This window comes from Lissotriton helveticus (genome assembly GCF_964261635.1).
Source record: "Lissotriton helveticus chromosome 1_1 unlocalized genomic scaffold, aLisHel1.1 SUPER_1_unloc_6, whole genome shotgun sequence".
Classification (NCBI taxonomy): Eukaryota; Metazoa; Chordata; class Amphibia; order Caudata; family Salamandridae; genus Lissotriton; species Lissotriton helveticus.
This window is the reverse complement of record NW_027611703.1, coordinates 3,371,281-3,391,473: the sequence shown is the minus strand read 5'-3', so window position 1 is coordinate 3,391,473 and position 20,193 is coordinate 3,371,281. Positions and strand designations below refer to the sequence as shown.

Below are 20,193 nucleotides of genomic sequence, written 5' to 3'. Positions count from 1 at the left end.
GTTAGGGATGAAATTGGATCCGAATCATCCTGATCAAGTGCTAGTAACAGAGAATTCAGAGAAGGACAAGTGAAGTGGCATTTGCGTCACGTACATTGAAGGGTGCAGAGTCAGTATATTCAGTCATCGAAAAGGAAGCCCTTGCGTCTTGGTGGGGCGTTGATCACTTCAAGAATTACTTTTGGAGAACGCATTTCGAGGTCAGATCGGACCACAGAACGCTCATTGATATTTTTACAACCAAGGGCGCAGGGAAGGCCACACCCAGGATAGCCAAGTGGTTGTATAGACTACAAGGATATGATTTTACTTTGAATTATATGTCAGGTATACGCAACATTAATGCTGATTGTCTGTCAAGCCTACCGTTACAGTGTGTAGGTGGTGATGATGATGATATTGGTGACGAGTATGTGCTGGCCAGTGTCTCTGAGTCATGCAATGGAGTCATCACGGAAAGTAAGTGGAAGGCTGCAGTGGAGGAGGATGCCATTCTAGTGGAACTCATGCAACATCTTACTGTGCCTACTAATTCCTGTGTGGATTTGAGAAACAAAATTGGCGAATATTGGACGGTTTGGTCAGAGTTAACTGTTGAAGACAAAATTATCCGCAGAGATGGTAGATTGGTAGTACCAAGCGGTTTACGTGCCAGATTAGTTGAGTTGTTGCATGAAGGGCATAATGGAATGTCGTGGATGAAGAGAAGAGCAAGGATGACATTTTGGTGCCTGGGTTTGGACAAAGATGTAGAGGAATGTGTACTGGATTGCCTGGAGTGCTTGTGTAGCGACAAGTCCCATCGGGTTGAGGAGTCTCCTATTGTTCCTACCAAATTTCCAGATAAACCGTGGGAAAGAGTAGCGATGGATATTTGTGGGCCATTTAGTTCAAAAGGTATAATGAATAAGTTTGCACTTGTGATGATAGATAATCACTCTAAATGGCCTGAGGTGGCTTTTTCTGAGGAGATTAATGCGTCTAATGTCATTGAATTTTGCGATCAAATTTTCCGCTGAGAAGGGTGTCCAAACACACTTGTCACTGATAATGGACCACAATTCACGGCGGAAGTGTTTGAAAGGTATTTATCCAAGATGGGTATAGTACACCACACCACAGCAGTCTACAATCCTAGGGAGAATGGTTTAGTCGAGCGGTTTAACTGAGTGTTCAAGGATTGTGTTCAGTTGTGTGTGAGCAGTGGGGGTGATTGCAGGGAAGCCGTGAAGGTGATGTTATGGAGCTATAGGTCTACACCCCATTCGGTCACCAACAAAACTCTTTTCATGCTTTTAAAGGGAAGGCAGGCAGGTACCAGAGTGTCTCCAGCGTGGATGCTTAAAGGAAGTACATATTGCCTAGACAAGAAGGGTTTGATGGACAGGGTTCATGAACATCAAGACAAATACACTAAGAGACATAATGGCAAATTAAAAAGGGAAAGAAGAGAGTTCGCTGTTGGTGATTGGGTAAGAACTAGGGTATTCACCACCCATGGGTCTCTAATGTCAAAGTGGTCAAAACCTAAAAGCATTTTCAGGATGAAGGGAAGTAATGTCTGGTTGTCGGATGGAAATAAATGGAATGTTCGTAGTGTCACATTGTGCAATTCTGCGGAGAGACCTATTTTGATAGGAAAACCAGAAGGCACAACATCAAGTGGGAAAAATGAAAAAGTGCCTGCAATAAACAGAGTGCCACGCATTAAGAAACGTCCAAAGTGGCAAGATGATTACGAATGTTAGTAGCTTATTTAGTGCACATTTATTCATAGATAGGTGTACAATATGTTACATTGTTTACTATCCATTTTTCATGTATTCATTAGTTAAATGTTATCTTTGAAAAACAAGTGTAATTTTCTATATAAATTGTTTATTAAATGTAAGAAGGGGAGATGTGTTGTATCCCAGCCTCAATATTGTGGATGTTACCTAGTGATGGTTACCATGCCATCTTAGAATGTTCTGAGGAGCAGCTCACAGGATGAAGGCAGTTGATGCAGATGCAGACATGCCTAGGGGCTGCTCCATGTAACTTAAATAAATACTTATTCATCCAAATCTACAAGTCTACTTTGTAATACCCTTTACGCACAACAGCAACCTAACGCAAGACATCAAGAAATGCAATGAATGGATCACTACGTGCACCGACACCCTAGACCCCCTCAAGCATAGCAGCAACCTAACAGAAGACATCAGGAACTGCAATGCATGGATCACCACCTGCACCAACACCCTGGACCCTCCAAGCACAGCAGCAACCTAACGTAAGACATCAAGAACTGCAATGAATGGAAAACAACGTGCACCAACACCCTGGACCCCCTCAAGCACAGCAGCAACCTATCGAAAGACCTCAAGAACTTCAATGAATGGATAACCACCTGCACCAACACCCCTGGCCCCCTTGTAGCAGGGATCCCGCTCCTACACAGAACTGTACACAAGAGACGTAGAACCTTAGTGAATTAGGGTGTGCCAAAACTCACCTTAGGGCCGAACATCCCCTTAGCAAACTAGCATCAGTGCCTCATTGGCTCTTCTCCTATAGCAAAAATACCAATGATTAGACAACCCAGAACAGGCGACTTAGGGTACCTTAGGAGTTGTGGAAAACAAGAAAACTCTTTCGTCACACTCTCATACCAGTCCAAAACATGGAGTAAAGGAGACACGTGCAAGTTTGAAATATTTATTTCTAACGCTGTGATCTCAGGTGCAGCATCTTAGCAAGTACAAGTAAACATACTATTAGCAACAAGGTTGTCAGCGTAGTTATTACTCCATAAAATACAAAGGGAGAAAGCATATTATTATGCAATGTGGAAACAGGTCTGAAATATACCTATATTTCGCCCATCCTTGCTAGTAGATTATTTTATATATATAAAAGGTCTCATAGGCTTACATGGACGGCCCCATACCTCAGGTATCAGCAGAAGTGGATCACATTGAGTTCTTCACAAGCTCCCAGCTTGCGAATGTTCTCCAAGTGTGTGTGATCATGCCTGCACAGTGCATTATTAAACGCGCCAGTAGCAAGGCTGGCTGAAGCTGCATGTGTGTTATGTCTAGAACGTGTGCTGATCATTCTGAACAACAGACACGGTGTTCAAGACGACCTTGACTGTCGCGGCACTAATTGTACAGACTAAACTCATGAGACTGTGTGGAAGTGCATAAAAACAAGTTATTCTTGTGAGTAGCGATAATACTCATACTTCTCTAAACAATAGCGCCATTGCGTGCCGTGTGCAAAGCAAAGCAGAAAAGGAAAAATGGCATTTAAACTTCTAATAAGCCATGCTAACTTAACACCGTGTATAATGCAAAGCTCACCCCCATGACACCCTCAAGGATACCAACAACCTAATGGAAGACATCAGGAACTTCCATAAATGGACCTCCACCTGCACCAACACCATGGACCCCCTCAAGCATAGCAGCAACCTAACGGAAGACATCAAGAACTTCAATGAATGGACCTCTACCTGCACCGACACCCTAGCCCCCTCAAGCACAGCAGCAACCTAAAGGAAGACAACGAGAACTGCAATGAATGGATCACCACCTGCACCGACACCCTGGACCCTGTCATGCACAGCAGCAACCTAACGGAAGACATCAAGAAATGCAATGAATGGATCACCACCTGCACAGACACCCTGGACTCCCTCATGCACAGCAGCAACCTAACGGAAGAGATCAAGAAATGCAATGAATGGATCACTACCTGCACCAACACCATGGACCCCCTCAAGCATAGCAGCAACCTAACGGAAGACATCAAGAACTTCAATGAATGGACCTCCACCTGCACTGACACCCTAGCCCCCTCAAGCACAGCAGCAACCTAAAGGAAGACAACAAGAACTGCAATAAATGGATCACCACTTGCACCGACACCCTGAACCCCTCATGCACATCAGTAACCTAACGGAAGACATCAAGCACTCCAATGAATGGATCACCACCTGCACCGACAACCTGGACCCCCTCAAGCACAGCAGGAACCTAAGGGAAGACATTAATAACTGCAATGAATGGATCACCACCTGCATCAACACCCTGGACACCCTCAAGCACAGCAGCAAACTAACCGAAGACATCAAGAACTTCAGTGAATGAATCACCAAGTGCATCGACACCCTGGACCCCCGAGCACAGCAGCAACCTAACAGAGGACATCAAGAACTTCAATGAATAAATCACCACCTGCACCAACACCTTGGACCCCCTCAAGCACAGAAGCAACCTAACAGAAGACAACAAGAACTTCAATGAATGGATCACCACCTGCACCAGCACCCTGGACTCCTCAAGCACAGCAGCAACCTAACGGAAGACATCAAAGAACTCCAATGAATGGATCACCACCTGCATCGACACTCTGGACACCCTCAAGCACAGCAGTAACCTAACGGAAGACATCAAGATCTACAATGAATGAATTACCACCTCCACCAACACCCTGGACCCTCTCACGCAGAGCAGCAACCTAATAGAAGACATCAAATTATTCATTGAACGGATCACCACCTGCACCGACACCCTGGACCCCCTCCTGCACAGCAGCAACCTAACGGAAGACATCAAGAACTGCTATGAATGGATCACCACCCGCAGCAACACCCTGGCCCCCTCAAGCATACCAGCAGCAACCTAATGGAAGACATTAAGAACTGCAATGAATGGATCACCACCTGCACCTACACCCTGGACCCCCTCAAGCATAGCAGCAACCTAACATAAGACTTCAAGAACTTCAATGAATGGATCACAACCTGCACCGACACCCTGTACCCCCTCAAGCACAGAAGCACCTAACGAAAGACACCAAAAATTGCAATGAATGGATCACAACCTGCACCAACACCCTGTACCCCTCAGGCACAGGAGCAACCTAAAGGAAGACATCAAGAACTGCAATGAATGGATCACCACCTGCACCGACAATCTGGACCCCCTCAAGCACAGCAGGAACCTAAGGGAAGATATTAATAACTGCAATGAATGGATCTCCACCTGCATCAACACCCTGGACCCCTCAAGCATACCAGCAGCAACCTAACGGAAGACATCAAGAACTGAAATGAATGGATCACCACCTGCACCGACACTCTGGACCCCCTCAAGCACAGCAGCAACCTAACTGAAGACATCAAGAACTGCAATGAATGGATCACCACCTGCACCGACAATCTGGACCCCCTCAAGCACAGCAGGAACCTAAGGGAAGACATTAATAACTGCAATGAATGGATCTCCACCTGCATCAACACCCTGGCCCCCTCAAGCATACCAGCAGCAACCTAACGGAAGACTTCAAGAACTTCAATGAATGGATCACCACCTGCACCAACACCCTGGACCCCTCAAGCACAGCAGCGACCTAAAGGAAGACATCAAGAACTTCAATGAATAAATCACCACCTGCACCAACACCTTGGTCCCCCTTAAGCACAGAAGCACTTAACGAAAGACACCAAAAACTGCAATGAATGGGTCACCACCTGCACCAAAACCCAGGACTCCCCAGCACGCACAGCAGCAACCTAACGGAATACATCAAGAACTTCAATGAATGGATCGCCACCTGCATCGACACCATGGACACCCTCAAGCACAGCAGCAAACTAACAGAAGAGATCAAGAACTTCAGTGAATGAATCACCAAGTGCATCGACACCCTGGACCCCCGAGCACAGCAGCAACCTAACAGAAGACATCAAATAATTCATTGAACGGATCACCACCTGCACCGACACCCTGGACCCCCTCCTGCACAGCAGCAACCTAACGGAAGACATCAAGAACTGCTATGAATGGATCACCACCCGCAGCAACACCCTGGCCCCCTCAAGCATACCAGCAGCAACCTAATGGAAGACATCAAGAACTGCAATGAATGGATCACCACCTGCACCTACACCCTGGACCCCCTCAAGCATAGCAGCAACCTAACGTAAGACTTCAAGAACTTCAATGAATGGATCACAACCTGCACCGACACCCTGTACCCCCTCAAGCACAGAAGCACCTAACGAAAGACACAAAAAATTGCAATGAATGGATCACAACCTGCACCAACACCCTGTACCCCTCAGGCACAGGAGCAACCTAAAGGAAGACATCAAGAACTGCAATGAATGGATCACCACCTGCATCAACACCCTGGCCCCCTCAAGCATACCAGCAGCAACCTAACGGAAGACTTCAAGAACTTCAATGAATGGATCACCACCTGCACCAACACCCTGGACCCCTCAAGCACAGCAGCGACCTAAAGGAAGACATCAAGAACTTCAATGAATAAATCACCACCTGCACCAACACCTTGGTCCCCCTTAAGCACAGAAGCACTTAACGAAAGACACCAAAAACTGCAATGAATGGGTCACCACCTGCACCAAAACCCAGGACTCCCCCGCACGCACAGCAGCAACCTAACGGAATACATCAAGAACTTCAATGAATTGATCGCCACCTGCATCGACACCATGGACACCCTCAAGCACAGCAGCAAACTAACAGAAGAGATCAAGAACTTCAGTGAATGAATCACCAAGTGCATCGACACCCTGGACCCCCGAGCACAGCAGCAACCTAACAGAAGACATCAAGAACTTCAATGAATAAATCACCACCTGCACCAACACCTTGGACCCCCTCAAGCACAGAAGCATCTAACGAGAGACACCAAAAACTGCATTGAATGGGTCACCACCTGCACCAACACCCAGGACCCCCTCTTCACTCACAGCAGCAACCTAACGGAAGACATCAAAAACTTCAATGAATGGATCACCACCTGCACCGACATCCTGGACTCCTCAAGCACAGCAGCAACATAACGGAAGACATCAAGAACTCCAATGAATGGATCACCACCTGCATCGACACCCTGGACAACCTCAAACACAGCAGCAACCTAATAGAAGACATCAAATAATTCACTGAACGGATCACCACCTGCACCGTCACCCTGGACCCCCTCACGCAGAGCAGCAACCTAATAGAAGACATCAAATAATTCATTGAACGGATCACCACCTGCACCGACCCCCTGGACCCCCTCACGCACAGCAGTAACCTAACGGAAGACATCAAGAACTGCTATGAATGGATCACCGCCCACAGCAACACCCTGGCCCCCTCAAGCATACCAGCAGCGACCTAATGGAAAACATCAAGAACTGCAATGAATGGATCACCACCTGCACCGACACCCTGGACCCCTCAAGCATAGCAGCAACCTAACGCAAGACTTCAAGAACTTCAATGAATGGATCACCACCTGCACCGATACCCTAGACCCCCTTAAGCACAGCAGGAACCTAAGGGAAGACATTAATAACTGCAATGAATGGATCACCACCTGCATCAACACCTTGGCCCCCTCAAGCATACCAGCAGCAACCTAACGGAAGACATCAAGAACTTCAGTGAATGAATCACCAAGTGCATCGACAACCTGGACCCCCGAGCACAGCAGCAACCTAACATAAGACATCAAGAACTTCAATTAATAAATCACCACCTGCACCAACACCTGGGACCCCCTCAAGCACAGAAGCACCTAACGAAAGACACCAAAAACTGCAATGAATGGGTCACCACCTGCACCAACACCCAGGACCCCTCCCCCCCCTCATGCACAGCAGCAACCTAACGGAAGACATCAAGATCTTCGATGAATGGATCACCACCTGCACCAACACCCTGGACTCCTCAAGCACAGCAGCAACCTAACGGAAGACATCGAGAACTGCAATGAATGGATCACCACCTGCATCGACACCCTGGACACCCTCAAGCACAGCAGCAACCTAACGGAAGACATCAAGATCTACAATGAATGAATCACCACCTCCATCAACACCCTGGACCCCATCACGCAGAGCAGCAACCTAATAGAAGACATCAAATAATTCATTGAACGGATCACCACCTACACCAACACCCTGGACCCCCTCACGCACAGCAGCAAGCTAATGGAAGACATCATGAACTGCTATGAATGGATCACCACCCGCAGCAACACCATGGCCCCTCAAGCATACCAGCAGCAACCTAATGGAAGACATCAAGAACTGCAATGAATGGATCACCACCTGCACCGACACCCTGGAACCCCTCAAGCACAGCAGCAACCTAACGCAAGACTTCAAGAACTTCAATGAATGGATCACCACCTGCACCGACACCCTTGACCTCCTCAAGCACAGCATCAACCTAACGCAAGACTTCAAGAACTTCAATGAATGGATCACCACCTGCACCGACACCCTGGACCCCCTCAAGCACAGCAGCAACCTAACAGAAGATATCAAGAACTTCAATGAATGGATCACCACCTGCACTGACTCCCTGGACTCCCTCAAGCACAGCAGCAACCTAATGGAAGACATCAAGAACTACAATTAATGGATCACCACCTGCACCGACACCCTGGACCCCCTCAAGCACAGAAGCACCTAATGAAAGACACCAAAAATTGCAATGAATGGGTCACCACCTGCACCAAAACCCAGGACTCCCCAGCACGCACAGCAGCAACCTAACGGAATACATCAAGAACTTCAATGAATGGATCGCCACCTGCATCGACACCATGGACACCCTCAAGCACAGCAGCAAACTAACAGAAGAGATCAAGAACTTCAGTGAATGAATCACCAAGTGCATCGACACCCTGGACCCCCGAGCACAGCAGCAACCTAACAGAAGACATCAAATAATTCATTGAACGGATCACCACCTGCACCGACACCCTGGACCCCCTCCTGCACAGCAGCAACCTAACGGAAGACATCAAGAACTGCTATGAATGGATCACCACCCGCAGCAACACCCTGGCCCCCTCAAGCATACCAGCAGCAACCTAATGGAAGACATCAAGAACTGCAATGAATGGATCACCACCTGCACCTACACCCTGGACCCCCTCAAGCATAGCAGCAACCTAACGTAAGACTTCAAGAACTTCAATGAATGGATCACAACCTGCACCGACACCCTGTACCCCCTCAAGCACAGAAGCACCTAACGAAAGACACCAAAAATTGCAATGAATGGATCACAACCTGCACCAACACCCTGTACCCCTCAGGCACAGGAGCAACCTAAAGGAAGACATCAAGAACTGCAATGAATGGATCACCACCTGCACCGACAATCTGGACCCCCTCAAGCACAGCAGGAACCTAAAGGAAGATATTAATAACTGCAATGAATGGATCTCCACCTGCATCAACACCCTGGACCCCTCAAGCATACCAGCAGCAACCTAACGGAAGACATCAAGAACTGCAATGAATGGATCACCACCTGCACCGACACTCTGGACCCCCTCAAGCACAGCAGCAACCTAACTGAAGACATCAAGAACTGCAATGAATGGATCACCACCCGCACCGACAATCTGGACCCCCTCAAGCACAGCAGGAACCTAAGGGAAGACATTAATAACTGCAATGAATTGATCTCCACCTGCATCAACACCCTGGCCCCCTCAAGCATACCAGCAGCAACCTAACGGAAGACTTCAAGAACTTCAATGAATGGATCACCACCTGCACCAACACCCTGGACCCCTCAAGCACAGCAGCGACCTAAAGGAAGACATCAAGAACTTCAATGAATAAATCACCACCTGCACCAACACCTTGGTCCCCCTTAAGCACAGAAGCACTTAACGAAAGACACCAAAAACTGCAATGAATGGGTCACCACCTGCACCAAAACCCAGGACTCCCCCGCACGCACAGCAGCAACCTAACGGAATACATCAAGAACTTCAATGAATGGATCGCCACCTGCATCGACACCATGGACACCCTCAAGCACAGCAGCAAACTAACAGAAGAGATCAAGAACTTCAGTGAATGAATCACCAAGTGCATCGACACCCTGGACCCCCGAGCACAGCAGCAACCTAACAGAAGACATCAAGAACTTCAATGAATAAATCACCACCTGCACCAACACCTTGGACCCCCTCAAGCACAGAAGCATCTAACGAGAGACACCAAAAACTGCATTGAATGGGTCACCACCTGCACCAACACCCAGGACCCCCTCTTCACTCACAGCAACAACCTAACGGAAGACATCAAAAACTTCAATGAATGGATCACCACCTGCACCGACATCCTGGACTCCTCAAGCACAGCAGCAACATAACGGAAGACATCAAGAACTCCAATGAATGGATCACCACCTGCATCGACACCCTGGACAACCTCAAACACAGCAGCAACCTAATAGAAGACATCAAATAATTCACTGAACGGTTCACCACCTGCACCGACACCCTGGACCCCCTCACGCAGAGCAGCAACCTAATAGAAGACATCAAATAATTCATTGAACGGATCACCACCTGCACCGACCCCCTGGACTCCCTCACGCACAGCAGTAACCTAACGGAAGACATCAAGAACTGCTATGAATGGATCACCGCCCACAGCAACACCCTGGCCCCCTCAAGCATACCAGCAGCAACCTAATGGAAAACATCAAGAACTGCAATGAATGGATCACCACCTGCACCGACACCCTGGACCCCTCAAGCATAGCAGCAACCTAACGCAAGACTTCAAGAACTTCAATGAATGGATCACCACCTGCACCGATACCCTAGACCCCCTTAAGCACAGCAGGAACCTAAGGGAAGACATTAATAACTGCAATGAATGGATCACCACCTGCACCAGCACCCTGGACTCCTAAAGCACAGCAGCAACCTAACGGAAGACATCAAAGAACTCCAATGAATGGATCACCACCTGCATCGACACTCTGGACACCCTCAAGCACAGCAGTAACCTAACGGAAGACATCAAGATCTACAATGAATGAATTACCACCTCCACCAACACCCTGGACCCTCTCACGCAGAGCAGCAACCTAATAGAAGACATCAAATTATTCATTGAACGGATCACCACCTGCACCGACACCCTGGACCCCCTCCTGCACAGCAGCAACCTAACGGAAGACATCAAGAACTGCTATGAATGGATCACCACCCGCAGCAACACCCTGGCCCCCTCAAGCATACCAGCAGCAACCTAATGGAAGACATCAAGAACTGCAATGAATGGATCACCACCTGCACCTACACCCTGGACCCCCTCAAGCATAGCAGCAACCTAACATAAGACTTCAGGAACTTCAATGAATGGATCACAACCTGCACCGACACCCTGTACCCCCTCAAGCACAGAAGCACCTAACGAAAGACACCAAAAATTGCAATGAATGGATCACAACCTGCACCAACACCCTGTACCCCTCAGGCACAGGAGCAACCTAAAGGAAGACATCAAGAACTGCAATGAATGGATCACCACCTGCACCGACAATCTGGACCCCCTCAAGCACAGCAGGAACCTAAGGGAAGATATTAATAACTGCAATGAATGGATCTCCACCTGCATCAACACCCTGGACCCCTCAAGCATACCAGCAGCAACCTAACGGAAGACATCAAGAACTGAAATGAATGGATCACCACCTGCACCGACACTCTGGACCCCCTCAAGCACAGCAGCAACCTAACTGAAGACATCAAGAACTGCAATGAATGGATCACCACCTGCACCGACAATCTGGACCCCCTCAAGCACAGCAGGAACCTAAGGGAAGACATTAATAACTGCAATGAATGGATCTCCACCTGCATCAACACCCTGGCCCCCTCAAGCATACCAGCAGCAACCTAACGGAAGACTTCAAGAACTTCAATGAATGGATCACCACCTGCACCAACACCCTGGACCCCTCAAGCACAGCAGCGACCTAAAGGAAGACATCAAGAACTTCAATGAATTAATCACCACCTGCACCAACACCTTGGTCCCCCTTAAGCACAGAAGCACTTAACGAAAGACACCAAAAACTGCAATGAATGGGTCACCACCTGCACCAAAACCCAGGACTCCCCAGCACGCACAGCAGCAACCTAACGGAATACATCAAGAACTTCAATGAATGGATCGCCACCTGCATCGACACCATGGACACCCTCAAGCACAGCAGCAAACTAACAGAAGAGATCAAGAACTTCAGTGAATGAATCACCAAGTGCATCGACACCCTGGACCCCCGAGCACAGCAGCAACCTAACAGAAGACATCAAATAATTCATTGAACGGATCACCACCTGCACCGACACCCTGGACCCCCTCCTGCACAGCAGCAACCTAACGGAAGACATCAAGAACTGCTATGAATGGATCACCACCCGCAGCAACACCCTGGCCCCCTCAAGCATACCAGCAGCAACCTAATGGAAGACATCAAGAACTGCAATGAATGGATCACCACCTGCACCTACACCCTGGACCCCCTCAAGCATAGCAGCAACCTAACGTAAGACTTCAAGAACTTCAATGAATGGATCACAACCTCCACCGACACCCTGTACCCCCTCAAGCACAGAAGCACCTAACGAAAGACACAAAAAATTGCAATGAATGGATCACAACCTGCACCAACACCCTGTACCCCTCAGGCACAGGAGCAACCTAAAGTAAGACATCAAGAACTGCAATGAATGGATCACCACCTGCACCGACAATCTGGACCCCCTCAAGCACAGCAGGAACCTAAAGGAAGATATTAATAACTGCAATGAATGGATCTCCACCTGCATCAACACCCTGGACCCCTCAAGCATACCAGCAGCAACCTAACGGAAGACATCAAGAACTGCAATGAATGGATCACCACCTGCACCGACACTCTGGACCCCCTCAAGCACAGCAGCAACCTAACTGAAGACATCAAGAACTGCAATGAATGGATCACCACCTGCACCGACAATCTGGACCCCCTCAAGCACAGCAGGAACCTAAGGGAAGACATTAATAACTGCAATGAATTGATCTCCACCTGCATCAACACCCTGGCCCCCTCAAGCATACCAGCAGCAACCTAACGGAAGACTTCAAGAACTTCAATGAATGGATCACCACCTGCACCAACACCCTGGACCCCTCAAGCACAGCAGCGACCTAAAGGAAGACATCAAGAACTTCAATGAATAAATCACCACCTGCACCAACACCTTGGTCCCCCTTAAGCACAGAAGCACTTAACGAAAGACACCAAAAACTGCAATGAATGGGTCACCACCTGCACCAAAACCCAGGACTCCCCCGCACGCACAGCAGCAACCTAACGGAATACATCAAGAACTTCAATGAATGGATCGCCACCTGCATCGACACCATGGACACCCTCAAGCACAGCAGCAAACTAACAGAAGAGATCAAGAACTTCAGTGAATGAATCACCAAGTGCATCGACACCCTGGACCCCCGAGCACAGCAGCAACCTAACAGAAGACATCAAGAACTTCAATGAATAAATCACCACCTGCACCAACACCTTGGACCCCCTCAAGCACAGAAGCATCTAACGAGAGACACCAAAAACTGCATTGAATGGGTCACCACCTGCACCAACACCCAGGACCCCCTCTTCACTCACAGCAGCAACCTAACGGAAGACATCAAAAACTTCAATGAATGGATCACCACCTGCACCGACATCCTGGACTCCTCAAGCACAGCAGCAACATAACGGAAGACATCAAGAACTCCAATGAATGGATCACCACCTGCATCGACACCCTGGACAACCTCAAACACAGCAGCAACCTAATAGAAGACATCAAATAATTCACTGAACGGATCACCACCTGCACCGTCACCCTGGACCCCCTCACGCAGAGCAGCAACCTAATAGAAGACATCAAATAATTCATTGAACGGATCACCACCTGCACCGACCCCCTGGACCCCCTCACGCACAGCAGTAACCTAACGGAAGACATCAAGAACTGCTATGAATGGATCACCGCCCACAGCAACACCCTGGCCCCCTCAAGCATACCAGCAGCAACCTAATGGAAAACATCAAGAACTGCAATGAATGGATCACCACCTGCACCGACACCCTGGACCCCTCAAGCATAGCAGCAACCTAACGCAAGACTTCAAGAACTTCAATGAATGGATCACCACCTGCACCGATACCCTAGACCCCCTTAAGCACAGCAGGAACCTAAGGGAAGACATTAATAACTGCAATGAATGGATCACCACCTGCATCAACACCCTGGCCCCCTCAAGCATACCAGCAGCAACCTAACGGAAGACATCAAGAACTTCAGTGAATGAATCACCAAGTGCATCGACAACCTGGACCCCCGAGCACAGCAGCAACCTAACATAAGACATCAAGAACTTCAATTAATAAATCACCACCTGCACCAACACCTGGGACCCCCTCAAGCACAGAAGCACCTAACGAAAGACACCAAAAACTGCAATGAATGGGTCACCACCTGCACCAACACCCAGGACCCCTCCCCCCCTCATGCACAGCAGCAACCTAACGGAAGACATCAAGATCTTCGATGAATGGATCACCACCTGCACCAACACCCTGGACCCCATCAAGCACAGCAGAAAAACTAACGGAAGATATCAAGAACTTCAATGAATGGATCACCACCTGCACCAACACCCTGGACTCCTCAAGCACAGCAGCAACCTAACGGAAGACATCGAGAACTGCAATGAATGGATCACCACCTGCATCGACACCCTGGACACCCTCAAGCACAGCAGCAACCTAACGGAAGACATCAAGATCTACAATGAATGAATCACCACCTCCATCAACACCCTGGACCCCATCACGCAGAGCAGCAACCTAATAGAAGACATCAAATAATTCATTGAACGGATCACCACCTACACCAACACCCTGGACCCCCTCACGCACAGCAGCAAGCTACTGGAAGACATCATGAACTGCTATGAATGGATCACCACCCGCAGCAACACCATGGCCCCTCAAGCATACCAGCAGCAACCTAATGGAAGACATCAAGAACTGCAATGAATGGATCACCACCTGCACCGACACCCTGGAACCCCTCAAGCACAGCAGCAACCTAAAGCAAGACTTCAAGAACTTCAATGAATGGATCACCACCTGCACCGACACCCTTGACCTCCTCAAGCACAGCATCAACCTAACGCAAGACTTCAAGAACTTCAATGAATGGATCACCACCTGCACCGACACCCTGGACCCCCTCAAGCACAGCAGCAACCTAACAGAAGATATCAAGAACTTCAATGAATGGATCACCACCTGCACCGACTCCCTGGACTCCCTCAAGCACAGCAGCAACCTAATGGAAGACATCAAGAACTACAATTAATGGATCACCACCTGCACCGACACCCTGGACCCCCTCAAGCACAGAAGCACCTAATGAAAGACACCAAAAATTGCAATGAATGGGTCACCACCTGCACCAAAACCCAGGACTCCCCAGCACGCACAGCAGCAACCTAACGGAATACATCAAGAACTTCAATGAATGGATCGCCACCTGCATCGACACCATGGACACCCTCAAGCACAGCAGCAAACTAACAGAAGAGATCAAGAACTTCAGTGAATGAATCACCAAGTGCATCGACACCCTGGACCCCCGAGCACAGCAGCAACCTAACAGAAGACATCAAATAATTCATTGAACGGATCACCACCTGCACCGACACCCTGGACCCCCTCCTGCACAGCAGCAACCTAACGGAAGACATCAAGAACTGCTATGAATGGATCACCACCCGCAGCAACACCCTGGCCCCCTCAAGCATACCAGCAGCAACCTAATGGAAGACATCAAGAACTGCAATGAATGGATCACCACCTGCACCTACACCCTGGACCCCCTCAAGCATAGCAGCAACCTAACGTAAGACTTCAAGAACTTCAATGAATGGATCACAACCTGCACCGACACCCTGTACCCCCTCAAGCACAGAAGCACCTAACGAAAGACACCAAAAATTGCAATGAATGGATCACAACCTGCACCAACACCCTGTACCCCTCAGGCACAGGAGCAACCTAAAGGAAGACATCAAGAACTGCAATGAATGGATCACCACCTGCACCGACAATCTGGACCCCCTCAAGCACAGCAGGAACCTAAAGGAAGATATTAATAACTGCAATGAATGGATCTCCACCTGCATCAACACCCTGGACCCCTCAAGCATACCAGCAGCAACCTAACGGAAGACATCAAGAACTGCAATGAATGGATCACCACCTGCACCGACACTCTGGACCCCCTCAAGCACAGCAGCAACCTAACTGAAGACATCAAGAACTGCAATGAATGGATCACCACCCGCACCGACAATCTGGACCCCCTCAAGCACAGCAGGAACCTAAGGGAAGACATTAATAACTGCAATGAATTGATCTCCACCTGCATCAACACCCTGGCCCCCTCAAGCATACCAGCAGCAACCTAACGGAAGACTTCAAGAACTTCAATGAATGGATCACCACCTGCACCAACACCCTGGACCCCTCAAGCACAGCAGCGACCTAAAGGAAGACATCAAGAACTTCAATGAATAAATCACCACCTGCACCAACACCTTGGTCCCCCTTAAGCACAGAAGCACTTAACGAAAGACACCAAAAACTGCAATGAATGGGTCACCACCTGCACCAAAACCCAGGACTCCCCCGCACGCACAGCAGCAACCTAACGGAATACATCAAGAACTTCAATGAATGGATCGCCACCTGCATCGACACCATGGACACCCTCAAGCACAGCAGCAAACTAACAGAAGAGATCAAGAACTTCAGTGAATGAATCACCAAGTGCATCGACACCCTGGACCCCCGAGCACAGCAGCAACCTAACAGAAGACATCAAGAACTTCAATGAATAAATCACCACCTGCACCAACACCTTGGACCCCCTCAAGCACAGAAGCATCTAACGAGAGACACCAAAAACTGCATTGAATGGGTCACCACCTGCACCAACACCCAGGACCCCCTCTTCACTCACAGCAGCAACCTAACGGAAGACATCAAAAACTTCAATGAATGGATCACCACCTGCACCGACATCCTGGACTCCTCAAGCACAGCAGCAACATAACGGAAGACATCAAGAACTCCAATGAATGGATCACCACCTGCATCGACACCCTGGACAACCTCAAACACAGCAGCAACCTAATAGAAGACATCAAATAATTCACTGAACGGTTCACCACCTGCACCGACACCCTGGACCCCCTCACGCAGAGCAGCAACCTAATAGAAGATATCAAATAACTCATTGAACGGATCACCACCTGCACCGACCCCCTGGACTCCCTCACGCACAGCAGTAACCTAACGGAAGACATCAAGAACTGCTATGAATGGATCACCGCCCACAGCAACACCCTGGCCCCCTCAAGCATACCAGCAGCAACCTAATGGAAAACATCAAGAACTGCAATGAATGGATCACCACCTGCACCGACACCCTGGACCCCTCAAGCATAGCAGCAACCTAACGCAAGACTTCAAGAACTTCAATGAATGGATCACCACCTGCACCGATACCCTAGACCCCCTTAAGCACAGCAGGAACCTAAGGGAAGACATTAATAACTGCAATGAATGGATCACCACCTGCATCAACACCCTGGCCCCCTCAAGCATACCAGCAGCAACCTAACGGAAGACATCAAGAACTTCAGTGAATGAATCACCAAGTGCATCGACAACCTGGACCCCCGAGCACAGCAGCAACCTAACATAAGACATCAAGAACTTCAATTATTAAATCACCACCTGCACCAACACCTGGGACCCCCTCAAGCACAGAAGCACCTAACGAAAGACACCAAAAACTGCAATGAATGGGTCACCACCTGCACCAACACCCAGGACCCCTCCCCCCCCTCATGCACAGCAGCAACCTAACGGAAGACATCAAGATCTTCGATGAATGGATCACCACCTGCACCAACACCCTGGACCCCATCAAGCACAGCAGAAAAACTAACGGAAGATATCAAGAACTTCAATGAATGGATCACCACCTGCACCAACACCCTGGACTCCTCAAGCACAGCAGCAACCTAACGGAAGACATCGAGAACTGCAATGAATGGATCACCACCTGCATCGACACCCTGGACACCCTCAAGCACAGCAGCAACCTAACGGAAGACATCAAGATCTACAATGAATGAATCACCACCTCCATCAACACCCTGGACCCCATCACGCAGAGCAGCAACCTAATAGAAGACATCAAATAATTCATTGAACGGATCACCACCTACACCAACACCCTGGACCCCCTCACGCACAGCAGCAAGCTAATGGAAGACATCATGAACTGCTATGAATGGATCACCACCCGCAGCAACACCATGGCCCCCTCAAGCATACCAGCAGCAACCTAATGGAAGACATCAAGAACTGCAATGAATGGATCACCACCTGCACCGACACCCTGGAACCCCTCAAGCACAGCAGCAACCTAACGCAAGACTTCAAGAACTTCAATGAATGGATCACCACCTGCACCGACACCCTTGGCCTCCTCAAGCACAGCATCAACCTAACGCAAGACTTCAAGAATTTCAATGAATGGATCACCACCTGCACCGACACCCTGGACCCCCTCAAGCACAGCAGCAACCTAACAGAAGATATCAAGAACTTCAATGAATGGATCACCACCTGCACCGACTCCCTGGACTCCCTCAAGCACAGCAGCAACCTAATGGAAGACATCAAGAACTACAATTAATGGATCACCACCTGCACCGACACCCTGGACCCCCTCAAGCACAGAAGCACCTAATGAAAGACACCAAAAATTGCAATGAATGGATCACCACCTGCACCAACACCCTGGACCCCTCAAGCACAGGAGCAACCTAAAGGAAGACATCAAGAACTGCAATTAATGGATCACCACCTGCACCGACAACCTGGACCCCCTCAAGCACAACAGGAACCTAAGGGAAGACATTAATAACTGCAATGAATGGATCACCACCTGCATCAACACCCTGGCCCCCTTAAGCATACCAGCAGCAACCTAACCGAAGAAATAAAGAACTGCAATGAATGGATCACTACCTGCACCAACACCCTGGACCCCCTCAAGCACAGCAGCAACCTAACGCAAGACTTCAAGAACTTCTATGAATGGATCACCATCTGCACCAACACCCTGGACCCCTTCAAGCACAGCAGCAACCTAACGGAAGACATTAAGAACTTAAATGAATGGATCACCACCTGCACCTACTCCCTGGACACCTCCACAGCAGCAACCTAACGGAAGACATCAAGAACTGCAATGTATGGATCACCACCTGCACCGACACCCTGGACACGCTCAAGCACAGCAGCAACCTAAAAGAAGACATCAAGAACTTCAATGAATGGATCACCACCTGCACCAACACCCTGGACCCCCTTAAGCACAGAAGCACCTAACGAAAGACACCAAAAACTGCAATGAATGGGTCACCACCTGCACCAACACCCAAGACCCCTCATCATGCACAGCAGCAACCTAACGGAAGACATCAAGAACTTCAATGAATGGATCACCACCTGCATCAACACCCTGGACACCCTCAAGCACAGTAGCGACCTAACGGAAGACATCAAGAACTTTAATGAATGGACCTCCACCTGCACCAACACCCTAGCCCCCTCAAGCACAGCAGCAACCTAAAGAAAGACAACAAGAACTGCAATAAATGGAACACCATTTGCACTGACACCCTGATCCCCTCATGCACATCAGTAACCTAAAGGAAGACATCAAGAACTACAATGAATGGATCACCACCTGCACCGACACCCTGGACACCCTCAAGCACAGCAGCAAACTAACAGAAGACATCAAGAACTTCAATGAATAAATCTCCACCGCGGCACTAATTGTACAGACTAAACTCATGAGACTGTGTGGAAGTGCATAAAAACAAGTTATTCTTGTGAGTAGCGATAATACTCATACTTCTCTAAACAATAGCGCCATTGCGTGCCGTGTGCAAAGCAAAGCAGAAAAGGAAAAATGGCATTTAAACTTCTAATAAGCCATGCTAACTTAACACCGTGTATAATGCAAAGCTCACCCCCATGACACCCTCAAGGATACCAACAACCTAATGGAAGACATCAGGAACTTCCATAAATGGACCTCCACCTGCACCAACACCATGGACCCCCTCAAGCATAGCAGCAACCTAACGGAAGACATCAAGAACTTCAATGAATGGACCTCTACCTGCACCGACACCCTAGCCCCCTC

General features: G+C 48.7%; 1 protein-coding gene across 3 annotated transcripts in view; it reads right to left on the bottom strand.

Moving 5' to 3' along the window:
* LOC144806287 (uncharacterized) overlaps nucleotides 1-20,193 on the bottom strand; it is a 163,894-nt gene that overhangs the window by 26,509 nt on the left and 117,192 nt on the right. The window lies entirely within an intron of this gene.